Raw genomic sequence first — 13587 nt, 5'->3', positions numbered from 1 at the left:
GCGAATTTTATTCGGATCCGTACTGACTTTATTGACTTTTGGGTCACGTGTGCAATTTTGTCGGGTTCTTGATCGATTTAATCATTTAATGAAGATTATTTACTTCATTAAATTTCTTGTGTCTACAAATACCCCCACTTCAAGTCGTGCTGCAGACATTTCGTCGTCACGTGTCGAAAGCGCAACTTGAAGTATGCACTTTGATTTGGAGAATTTGTGGAGCTAGCTTCCGGGACTCCGCAAATTTTGTAGTAATCTTTCCTTATGACTTTCGAGATTTAGTTCGACACATAGGGAAATTAATGACTGTCTCGTCGATTTATTTGATTTAGTGTTGATTTGGTATGACTTGAGCATTTATTGATGATCATTGACAATTTTCTTCTCTAGCATTAATTGCTTGGGAGTGTTGGCATTTATTGATGATCATTGACAAATTTCTTCTCTAGCATTAATTGCTTGGAGTGTTGGCATTTATTGATGATCATTGACAAATTTATTCTCTAGAATTAATTGTTTGGGAATGTTGGTTTTCTTTCTTCCTGCTTGCATTAATGTAGCTGCATGCTTGCCTATTTAATCTCCTGCAATCTTCTAGTTCAACACACAAGCATTTCATTCATTACTCATTGCTGTTCAGTTTTCATCTTCATCTTCAACCTGAAGTTCTTCCGTTCTGCCACTCCAAACTGCAACAGATGGCCATGGATGCAAGGTAGTTTTTTGTTTCCCCTTTCTTTTTCACATAGCTTCTCGGCAAAATTCATGCATTTCAATCATCAATATGCATCAATTTGGAATTTTGATCCATTCAATTCAGAAAGCTAACAACAAGACTTCACCACAGATATTAAGAATAATATAATCAAGCTGAAGTAGCCTTTACGATCGAAGCACGAAGAACTACACGACTTCAAAAATTTCCAAAATCCAAATTCCTCAAATCTTCATCCAATCCAAGAACTAATTATACAGACTTGTTTAGCACGAAGAAGAGAAGAAGAAAAGTACCAGAGTTGACCCAAACGGTGGCCGGAGAGGCGATCAGAGACGTTGAAAAGAGCCGACTGTCTCTCCCTTGGTTCTCCAGTTTCCGACGGCGGCGAGGCCATCCAAGGCCGGAGGGAGGACCTCGACGGCGAGCTGGTGGCGATGCAGGTGGTGCGCCGACCAGAGGTGTAGCGGCGCCGGAGATCAGGCTTCCAAGAGTGGTTTGGTCGGAGGTCTCCTAGGTTCTTCTCAGGGAGTTTTTTCCTTTTTGTTTTGGCTGGTATGATCATGTGCAGGTATGCTCGCGTGCTTAAAATGCGACCCCCTCTTTTTTTTGACTTTGACTTTTTTGTGGTTTGACTTTGACCTCTTTTTTTTTCGTGATTTGACTTTGACCTCTCTTTTTTTCATGGTTGACTCAGACTTTTTTTTTTGCAGAATTTTTTTTTCATTGTTTGACTTTGACCCCCCTTTTTTTTGTAGGATTTTGACAATAATTCGAGCGCTGCGGTTGATTTAGAAATTTGACTGCTTTCGAAATGCATTGATTTCTAGCGGATTTAAAAAACGTAAAAGACCTAATCGCTGACTGCTCTCAATTCATAGACTACAACACTCAATAAAAGCATTTTAGGTTTTACACATCACATTCAGCATGACGGCTTTCAGAAGTTTCAAGGACGGGATGATTATTATCCTCATGGATGTTGAAGATGAGCAACATGATGACACCACCTTAACTGTATATCTCTCTCTTACTGGACCATTCTCTTTTAAAACTCCATTCTATGGCAACTCCACTCTCGTCTCGAAGTGGACTCACGCAGTGAACCGTCAAGTAGCCAGCTTTCGACCGTCGAAGTCAGGCAATGAGGAGCTAAGTTCAGACGTTCTGATGCTGAAGTCTGCACATTGTGACGAAGATGCTCCCGCGGTGTCATTCAAGCTTCTCAACGACTCTATATCCAACAACTCTATGCGATGGGGTGCGTTTCTAACTACCGGCGGTTTTACCTACACAGAGTGCTACTAGGAGTGGGTAGAAGATGTTTTAAGCCAAAACAAAGACCACATGAAGAAAACTGGCCTCTATCGAGCAGTGTTTGCGTCATTATTCAGCTATGATCGTGTTGCTCCCATTGTGCGAGCGTTTTGTGAGTATTGGTGCCCTACTACAAACACTCTGCACACATCGTAAGGGGAGATGTCTATATGTCTTTTGGACCTTGAGCATATTGCAGGCTTGCCTATCCTTGGAAGTTTTTATAACGAAGGTATTCCACCCATTGCCGAGTTTTCTGCAAAGAGTAAAGAATGGGAGCTTCTCATCCCCAAAAGCTGTCGCTATTTGTTTCTTGCTTACTATATATTGTGCAAAAGGGAGCGTAGCAACGTGAAGATAGCTACATGGATATGGTATTGGTACAAAGGCCAGATGAGATACAAGAGGCCTCCTACCAATAGTACATGAAATAAGAGGGATATCGTTCACAAACCGGGGATCCAACCAGGGTAAAGAATCACAAACATTTAACAACGAATTCATACGAGTTTAAAAGAGTTTGATATATAGGATCGGGTTGAAAGATAAAAACAGAAAATAAAACCTAAACTAATATATACATGTGATCAACAACACATAAACATCACCAAACAAATCGTCACAAGTAGCTTCAAAATCATAATCTCATCCTATGCAAACACCGAGCCTTAGCGGACAAGTATTGAGTGAACAAACAACAACCTAATACCAAACTAGGTTACTTAGCGCATCCCTAACTCGAAACATGGCCTGGTAATCCTATCTTAGCGCTTAGAAATTACAAGGTAACATGTCATTCTCAATCTTACCACTTCATTGATTCATCTCTTATCTAATTACTTAGCGCATCTTAGATAACAACGAATCATGGTTAATTCCTAGTGATTACTAACAAGTCAAGCATGTCACTTACTTTAACAAGTTAACAAAAACACTTAAGAATCCTATATGCAAAACTAACTTAGCGCCTTGAATCACATATAGTTAACACACAAGAAAGAGAATCATCAAATCATTGAATTATAAACTCACGACATCTACATAGAAATCATAGAAAACAAAATCAGAACTACTTTATAACATCTTGGAAAATCGTAAACTACATGAGAGTATTCCACAAATTCGGAACTAGCCAAAAACATAAACACAACATCACACAAAGAATCCAAACCGAAAACATAAGTGAAGAAGTAACGAGTTACACTTTGTAAATCTCCTTAGCGGTATCAAAACAAGGCAGCACGGCTTCAACTTGAATGGTAATCCGAGGCGTAGCGCTTTGGATCGAATGGAATGAAGGGAAGATGGTGTTTTCGCCTTGAATGACTTTGAGGATGATGAGTAGTGTTTAAGGCAGAGCTTTGGCTAGTCTTGTGAGCAAGGTTGATCATAATTTTATGTGGAAATGGGGTGCTATATATAGAGGAAGAAACCCAAGGGAGGATGGCCACAAAGTTGAAACCAAATTGGTTGAGGTTTCCTAGATTCGGCAGATCTGACCTTTGTCCCTTGTTGTGGCTATAACTTTCTCTAGAAAATAGATATTGAGATGATTCCAACTGGCAATTTCAACTAGACTTCCGTGGATTTTCATCCATATATCATGCAATTTCTCAATCATTCTGAGCTGTCCAGGGGAGCTCGTCAAAGTTGGATGATCTGCAGTGCCAGAATTCTGATTTCTATAAGGATTGCATATCCTTTGCATTAATTGCATATCTTCTTCCTCCTTTAATGCTGATTTCTTTTGCACAAATTTCTTCCTTTGAATTAGGGAGGCAGCAAAAGTCTTAATTGTTGCAGCCATGTTTGATTTTTCTTACCTCTCCTCATTAAATTTGCTGCATGCCTTCTTTGACTTTCTTGCCTCTTCTCATTTAATTTGCTGCATGCCTTCTTTGACATTATTTGGTGCAGGGATTTATGGACATTCTGATACATATTTGTGCTCTGTATGCAGGAGGAACAAAGTCCCAAGTTTCCCTCATAGCCCTTGGATCAAAAGCAAATCAATGGTTGAGATAATTCAGCCGAGTTCACTGGACCTCCGATCAATGATTCGGTCATATCTCCCTGTAGGAATAAGATATTGATTGGATTCCAAATACTACAGAAACTAGACTCAAAATCCTTTTTATCCATATAAGGTACGTCTTTTAACTCGATCGGAGCTATCCAGGGGAGCCCGTCCGAGTTGGACTATGAATCTTGACAGCATTTTGATTTCTTGCATGGATTGGGCTTTTAAGTGTATTTTCTTCTCTTTCCTTGTGGAACTAGGATTGCTTTCCTTCTCCAACATGGATTTGTATTTCCTAATAAGAATAATATGTTAGAAACAAAGAAATACGAAAGGATTATTAACACTTGGCACGATTTCATCATCAATTCATTCATAATTGATATAAGCTCTACCTAGACACTTATTCATACAAAAGAAACTAAAACCTACTAAATAAGAGGTAACAAAGAGTAAGAATAGGGCATAATCACATTAAGAACGTCACACTTTGTGCTCCTATCAGACGCGCCCGCTAATACTCACGATCAATCGGGCGCCATTCCGGGGATTCGCCAGCGAACTCCGGAAGACCTTTCACCATTCGAGGATTTAGGCGTAGAAGAAGCAAGCATGAAATCTGTTTACCTCTCTGCCTTTTATGTGTGTTGGCTTTGTTTATTCGTATTCCCGAAGAATGATCCAGGTTTTATTCGTCCGAGAGTTTTTAAGATCGCCCACAGAATGGTTCGAGGTCAACACTATTGTCTGGCGGTTCTCGTATTGGCGAATATATATCAGGGTTTAAATGCCATATTTGTCTCGAGTGATCTAGGAAGCTGTCCAACTGCGCTTCCTTTTCATTACTTATATGGGTGGTTGGGCGAGTATTTCGGCACCAATTTCTTCTCTCGACATCCAAAAAGCTTCATGCCCTTGATGGCTCATATTTCAGGGGAATTTTCAGCAAGACATTTCGAGGATGGACGGGTCGGTGCCTTGTTTTCTGCTTGGGATGATCTTCGGATGGAACGATTTGCCAAAGTTTCAAGTGTGCGCAAACTGATCGTTGACACCCACATAGCCCTTCCTCAGATTCTGCCTATCTCATTAGCCTTCGCTCCAGATTTGTGTCCATACGGCAAGATAGTTGGCAAGTAGTCGAACCCTATAGCCCTCAACGATTCAGCTGACAATTCGGATATGTTCATGGTGTTCCCGGAGGTTCCCAAAGAGATCGTAGACCTATACCTTTGGCTCGGACATACTCGTTTTGAGATAGTTTGACCAAGCTTGGCATAAAGGGTGAGGCAATCTTGCCTATGAAAAGTGACATCACAAAGTTTATGGTTACTTAGGACTATATCGAATGGTGGTTCAAAGTTCATCATCATGCGTTGAAGAAGCCTATGAAGATAACCATTGTGAATTTGCTACAACAAGAGCCTCCGTAAGCTAAAGAAGATGACAGTGCGACAACTCCTCTTCGAATTTTTGTTTCCGCGGAAGCTTTGCCCCCGGTTGATAACTATCAGATTCCACCTCCTCTTGCTTTGGAAGGAATCGAAGATTCAGCAGATTTCCGCCCCAAGTCGAAGGAGAAGGTTGCTACATCCAAAAGTCGTAATAGAAGCAGCAGTAGTCCTCATAGTGACGTGCACTTCAAACGCCAAAAAGAGGGATGATGTTGATCTTGACCCTATTTACTTCAATCCCAATGCCGACTTTGATCTTGGCGGCAATTTTCTTGGGGATGTTCCTGGTCCTTCAAAACTCGTGCCTGCACATGTTGAGGTATTTATTTAAACTATTTTTGTTGTATTTGCTTTTGTGCTCGTCCCCTTTTGTTATGTATCATATTCAACAGTTCACTTATTGCTAACTTGATCCAATTTTGTTCCTCCCAGCTTGAAGATATCGGTTATTTTGATGAAGTCTGCTCAGGTGACGGCGTTCAATTTCCTTTTGAGGAGTGTACAGCTAACATTCTCCCAGAAAAAGACGTACGTCAAAAGGAGAGTGAACCACAGCCAGTTGACCAGAGAGGTACACACGAATTTATTTATATATTATTTTCTGTATTTCTTCAATAATTTATGCTCATTTTCACCTTCATATATGCAGGTTTTTCAATGGCGACGGGAAGTACAAAGCCTTCAGAAAGAACAATATTTCTGGAAGCTTCTGTGTGCGATATTGAGGTAGTGGATACAAGTCAATGGCTCCACGATATCCGCATGCGAGCAGCTGCGGAAGTTTGTGCAAAGATAGAAGGCGTGATAGCGACGTGTTCTCTGAAGATGATTATTGCTGGGAAGAATGAGTTTGATATGTTGACGAATGAACTTAGAAAATACGAAGTCGACCCATCAAAAATAAAAACAAATTGGAGTAGTTGATGACAAGCGCTTCCCTATATGACTCGACAAGGCTTGCATGCACTCACAAATGCGTCATGCGCACAAGCGCCTAAAAATTGGAACAAACAGAGTCTGAAATCACGATAGCCCAAGAAATTCGACAAAATAGTTTTGTTCGGCGTCATTCTACGCTTGAGTCCCTCGAGAACTTGAAGAAATAACAACAGAAGCTAGAGCAGACGTTGGACTCGCTAGATGCAAACTTTTTTCTTCACGATGCAAGACTTGCTGATCTAGAACATAAGAAGTGTCAAATCCGAGAGATTCCAGAACTGACTGCAACAGAGATTGAAGAGGCAAAGAAGTTGCGAGCCAATTTTGAAGAACATCGTAGTGCTTTAAGGGTTTGATCTGGATGTGATAGCTGACTTGAATGATCAAGACTTGCTCATCTCTTTTTTCAATCATCTTGTAATCAATCGATTTTGAAATTTAACTTACTATCAGTGAAATAAAATTTGCTCTATCATTTGACGGACAAACCCTTATTTTTATTTTGATGTGACTTAACTTAATATTGTTATGCTCAAGCTGCCTATGTATCCTACTAAAGAAGGAATCAAGTCATCACGTAGTTCAAGGGTTTTTTTTGTACCTTGTGTAGTTTAAGCTCATGTAGGCGTGGAGCATTTTTTGTTTTTGTTTTTTTGTCTTATGCAGTGTAGGCACGTGTAGAGTTAGAGCATACTTTGATGTTTTCAAGCATGGCACTTCTTCAAAAACTTGCCTTTAATGAGACCGATCCTCAAACCGTCTTCCGCCACAATTTTGTAAGCTCCATTGGTGTATACTTCTATGATGACGTAAGGACCATCCCATTTTAACTTGAATTTGGGGTCAGTCTTGTGCGTCATAATGATGAGTCTTCGAACAACAAGAACTAAATCATCAACTTGAAACGACCGTGGTCGAACACCTTTGCTGGAGGCGTGTGACATCCGAGCTTGGTAGCATTTCAGGTGTTGTTGGGCATCAAGCCTCTTCTCGTCCAAAGCTTCTAACTTTTGAAGTCACAACTTGACATTTTCCTCATTTGTGAGACCTTCTTGCAAAGCGATTCTCAATGACAGGATTTCTTTCTCTAATGGTAACACAGTTTCGACACCATAGATGAGATAGTAAGGTGTAGCATTTGTGGCTGTCTGATACGTCGTTCTATAAGCTTAGAGAGCTTCGCCCAATTTCTCATGCCAATCCATCTCCTTCTTGGTGACAGTTTTCTTCAGAATGTTACAAAGCGTTTTATTGAATGCTTCTGTCAAACCATTTGCTGGAGCGTTGCACATCGAAGAGAAATGAAGCTTGAAGTGGAATTTCTTACTCAACTTTTCGGTTGCGGTATTCGAGAAATACTTGGCGTTATCTATGATGATGCACCGTGGTATGCCATAGCGTTGTATAATTCTTCCCGTAATGAAGTCCACAACATTTTCCTTCTTTATATATTTGAGCGGTATCGCCTCTGCCCACTTTGGGAATGAATCTCTGAATGATGGGTCCGATTGCATCCATTCCCCAGACATCGAATGGGTGCGAAGCAATTGTCGGATGCAACGGCTCAGGTGGCTGATGAATGAAATTGGCATGAAACTGACAAGCTTGGCATTTCTGTGCATACTCCATACAATCATTAACCATGGTGGGCCAATAATACCCTAGTCGTCTTACTTGAAAATGTAATTTTGGTCCTGACTGATGTGGTCCACACACTCCAGAATGATGCTCTTCCATAGCTTTGGCCGCTCCATCTTTTCCCAAGCATCAAGGAGTACTCCGCCAAATGACCTCTGATATAAAGTTTATTTGTAGTAGAGGAAGCGCGGTGCTCGCCTCTTGATTCTCCACTTTTGCTTCGAATCTTCAGGAAGCTTGTTGTGCTCAAGATAGTCGATAAAAGGATGCTTCCAATCTTCAACATCAATGGTGTAAACTAACACTACATGAGAACTGGCATACTGGAGTAAAGGCTTTGTTGTCACGACCCACCTTTGGCAAATTGGGATGTCCAAAATTTCGTCTCCAGACAATGCCAAGGTCGCCACCAAGTTCGCCAATGCGTCTGCTATTTGATTTTCTTTCCGTGGCACATGTATGAGTGTAACGCTATCAAAGCCCTTCAAGAGTTGTGTGGCGAGTTGGAAATAAGGTACCAAATCTTTCTTCTTGACCTCGTAATTAGTGAGCAGTTGATCAATTACCAACTTCGAGTCTCCATACACTTCGAGACTTTGGATTTCAATTTCTAATGTTGTTTGCAATCCTATGATCAACGCTTGGTACTCTGCGACATTGTTGGAGCACAGTTCCCCAAGAGTGAAGGAATAAGGCAATATCTGTTTATGTGAAGAGACAAAGATAACACCAGCCTCTGCTCCGTCTGTCCTAGATGAGCCATAGAAAAACATCTTCCAAGTAGGGAGGACCTCTGTAAGGAAGACTTCCTCGTTTCAGAAGTCATTTGAGATTTCCCAATCTGATGGAATAGGGTGGTCTGCCAGGAAGTCGGCCAACGCATGTCCTTTCACTGCTTTAGCGGGCACATATATGATGTCGTATTGCTTTAATAGTAATGCCCATTTAGCCATGCGCCCGGTTAGAACTGGTTTAGAAAATAGCCAATGGTAAAACGCCTTTAGGGCCCGAAGGGGCTGTGGCACCCCCAACGTTTTCAAATTTCTTCACCTAACCATGTATAATTACTATAGCAGTCTCCAATTCCTATACTTTGGCCCCCTCAAAATTTTAAATACACACTTAATCATTAATATCCATTACTATATCTTTTCATTAATATAAGGGTGCGGCTATTGACACCCCACCAATTCCTTTATTCAGCCCACAAAAATTTCAATTACTGAAATACTATATTACCTAAGTGTAAAATGACAATTCAGTACAACAATTTTCTAAAATATATAATTAATTAATCATATCATGTAATATTAATCTTTTTCACCCGAATATGAAAATATATCACTTTTTATTGAAAATTTATATTTTTTGTTAGATATTCACATGTAATTTGTTAATGTGAACTTAATTGTAACACCTTGAAAACATAAATAAATATAAGGAAAAGTTGCTAAAATATACCCCAAATTTGGCTGAAATTGTCAGTTTATAACCTGAACTTGTATTTGAGTCAATTTACCTCCTAAACATGGTAAAAATTGTGATTTGCACCACATCCGTTAAATTTAACTGTTTTTATCCAATTTTGCGTCACATGTCATACACATGAGGGGGTAATGTTGTCATTTTATATTTATATATTTGTTAAAAACAAATAAAAATATTCTTTAAAGGGAGGATTATTTTTTTAATCAAATTATTTACATCTTTTTTTTTCTACATACTTAACCCTACTTCGAATTATATATTCAACATACTCACACATTCAAATATAGTATCTTGTGTGTATATATATATATATATATATATATTCTTTTTTTATATATGTACACATTGTTGAAGGAGGAACGAAACGAGAATAATAACGACGTAATGGAACATAACGTAACCATTTAGTGATTGATAATGAGGTCTATATATAGGCATTACATAACCACAATCTCGTAGGATTCGGAGTCCTAATCTATTACATAGATGTGAATCTATCTCTAACAAAAATCCTAATAAGGCTAAGACACACAATGGTAGAATAGTAATTCTCTCGGAAACACAGTTATTTTTAATTTTCAATGTATTTATTTATATTTTTCTAATATTTTTTAACATACCATATCACCTAAAATAATAAATATATAAATCAATAAAATGTTTCGAAAAAAAAAACATTGTAGCAAGTGTTCCTCTTAAGTAATTTTATTAATTTATTTCATTATTAAATATGAATAAATATATAATGACAATACTGTCCTTCAAATTGATGACATGCGACTTAAAATTGGATGTAAATTATTAAATTTGACGGATAGGGTGAAAATCGGCAATTTTTACCAAATTTAGGAGGTAAATTGACTCAAATGCAAGTTCAGGGTGCAAATTGACAATTATGACCAAGTTTGGGGTGGAAATCGGCATTTTTGCCTTCATTTTTTCACCATTAACACAACAAAATTTGATAATCTTAGTTGTATGAAGGGGTCAGACTTATCTAGATTGTGATGATGTAATTTCAGATTTCCCAGCAAGAATCACAACTTCGTCGATGAGCCTCTTAATTATATGGTGGCGTTGGTGCTTGATCGTAATAATGGTTGTGATCAAAGCGCTTGGTGGTGCTATAGGGCTCGCCGAAAAAAAAAAACAAATCTGAAGAAGATGGTGACATGGTGCCTAGAGTAGTTTGGGTGCCTACCTCAAATATTGCGTATTTTTATTTTAAAGAAAATTGTTGTCGCACTATGACTGCCTTTCACACTAGCTATCACACTACTTGTCACTTTCTACTATGACAGGTAGTGTGATAGGCAGTGTGACAGGTAATGCGATAGGTAGTGTGATAGGTAGTGTGGGTAGGGGTATGACATCACATTAATGTCGAAATTTGGATCGTATGAGTTGATTTGAGAAGTTTAATATCACATAACAATAAATAAAAGTTCGTTAATTATAGTCATTATTATTATTATTATTATTGTTGTTCTTCTTCTTGATCTTGTCACAATAATCATATAAAACAGTGTGACAGAGGGTGTGATAGTTAGTGTGATAGGTAGTGTGACAGCGGGTGTGGTAGCTAGTGTAATAGTGGGTGAGACAATTAGTGTGATAGGTAGTGTGATAACGAGTGTGATAGGTAGTGTGACATCGAGTGTGACAATGAGTTTGACAACATGAGTGATTGATAGTGTGACAACGAGTGTAATAAGTAGTGTGACAGATGTGTGACAGTTAGTGTGATAGGTAGTGTGATAGCGGGTGTGGTAGCTAGTGTAACAATGGGTGAGACAGTTAGTGTGACATCGGGTGTGACAATGAGTTTGACATCAGGTGTGATTAATAGTGTGACAACGAGTGTATTAAGTAGTGTGACAGGGGTGTGACAGTTAGTGTGATAGGTTGTGTGACAACGGGTGTGACATCATGTGTGAGGTGTGATAGAAGTTGTGACAACGGGTGTGATAGATAATGTGACAACTAGTGTGACATCAGGTGTGACATGCTGAGAAAAACTGTTTAAACATGTGAAATTATATTCAAATTCAAAGTATGCTGGTATGAGTATGATTATAATGAAGAGAATAACTAGAATTAGAGAACATTGAACTCTGGTTTCGCCGAAATTGCTTAGAGCACCGCCATCGGCGGCGACAACCCCTTATGAGGGTTGCTGCGCCTTGTACGGTGGTCGGTTTGGAGTGGGTATGGTATCAAATGAAAGAGTAGAGAAAAATCTTTCCAATGGTATCAACCACTCTCAAATCCATCATCGGATGGTAAAATTATAGCCGAAAATAGAAGAAGAAGGAAAAAAGAAGAAGAAGATGAAGAAGAAAATGTAAAATTGTCCAGAAAATATTTTAAAAGTGGTTATTTTCTAATTTTGTTCTAAACTTGTTAACTAGTTTCTCATTTCTAGTCAAATGAGATGACATTTTTATAATTGGAAATAAGTGGTGATCTTTTTCTAATTTATGATGTGAGATGATACTATTTTATAATTCTCCTAAAATTAATAGTATTAAATCAACAAAATTAAAATTACTGATTTTTAAAAAAGTCAAGTAAGATTTGAAAAATTATAAAAAATCAGTTTTTTAAATCTCTTATACCGTTGCCCTTATAGTTGTTAAAAATTATAATGTGCCACTGAAATTGACCAATTATTGAAACATCAATTGACCTGATCTGAAAATTCGATCTAGGCCTTCTCACATTAGCTTTCTTCGTCGGAAACTTCTCCAGCACGCCTCGCCGAGGCATCATTCGGAGGAGAAGGCGGCGATGGAGATCCATTGGTTTGGCCCTTGAAGATCTGAGAATTGAAGAAGTGTGGAAATTGAAGAAGAATGATCCGCTCCAACAGATAGTTGAATTGGATGACCGGCTCAAGGATTATTGTACATTGACAACCAGTTCAAGTACTACCGAACTTCTACTCTTTGAGGGATATCATTCATATCATTGGGACAACAACAAATTGGAGCTGCCAACCACAATATTCGATGGAATGGAAGATCTTAAGGTTTTAATAATCAGGAATTCAAGCCTCCCATCCCTCCCTCTTTTGAAAAAGCTTCAAACACTTGTTCTAGAGAATTGCAAACTCAAGTTTGATGTTGAGGTGATTGGAGAGCTACGGACACTCATGGTACTCGATTTAAGTGGATCCAACATCAAAAAGTAACATCCTTGAGCTGTCACAGTAGTTATTACATTACCTATCACACTACCTATCACAACAAAAAGTTAGTGTGACTGGTAGTGTGATAGATAGTGTGATAAGCAGTGTGATAGGTAGTGTGGTTGGGTGTGACATCACATTAATATCGATATTTGGATCGTATTAGTTGATTCAAGAAGTTCAAGATCATATAATTGTAAACAAATGTACGTTAATTCTAGTCATTCTTCTTCTTCTTCATCTTTTCACAACATAGTCACATAAAACAGTGTGACAACGGCTGTGACAAGTGGTGTGACATGTATGTAGGTGTGATATTGGTTGTGACATGTATGTAGTGTGATATTTGTTGTGGCAAGTAGTGTGACAGGAGTTGCGACAGGTGGTGTGATAGTGGTTGTGAAAGGTAGTGTGATAGAAGTTGTGATAGAGGTTGTGACAGTGGGTTTGACAGTTAGTGTAAATAGATAGTGTGACAGGTTCTGTCACAGTGGGTGTGATAGCGGTTGTGACAGTAGGTGTGACAGTTAGTGTAAGAGGTAGTGTGACAGTGTATGTGACAGTGGTTGTGATAGGAGGTGTGACATGCCGAGAGAAAATGTGGAAATATGCGAAATTTTGTTAAAATTCAAATGAGATTAGTATAAATATGCTCAGAATGAAGAGAATAGCTAGAATTAGGGAACATTAAGCTTCAGTTTCGTCGGAATTGCTTGGAGCACCGCCATCGATTACAACAACCATTTGCGATGGTTATTGTGTTTTATACGGTTGGTCGATTCGGAGTGGGTAATATATCAAATGAAAGAGGGGAGCGAGATCTTTC

Source organism: Argentina anserina, chromosome 3 (genome assembly GCF_933775445.1).
Source record: "Argentina anserina chromosome 3, drPotAnse1.1, whole genome shotgun sequence".
NCBI lineage: Eukaryota > Viridiplantae > Streptophyta > Magnoliopsida > Rosales > Rosaceae > Argentina > Argentina anserina.
This window is presented reverse-complemented; position numbering follows the sequence as displayed.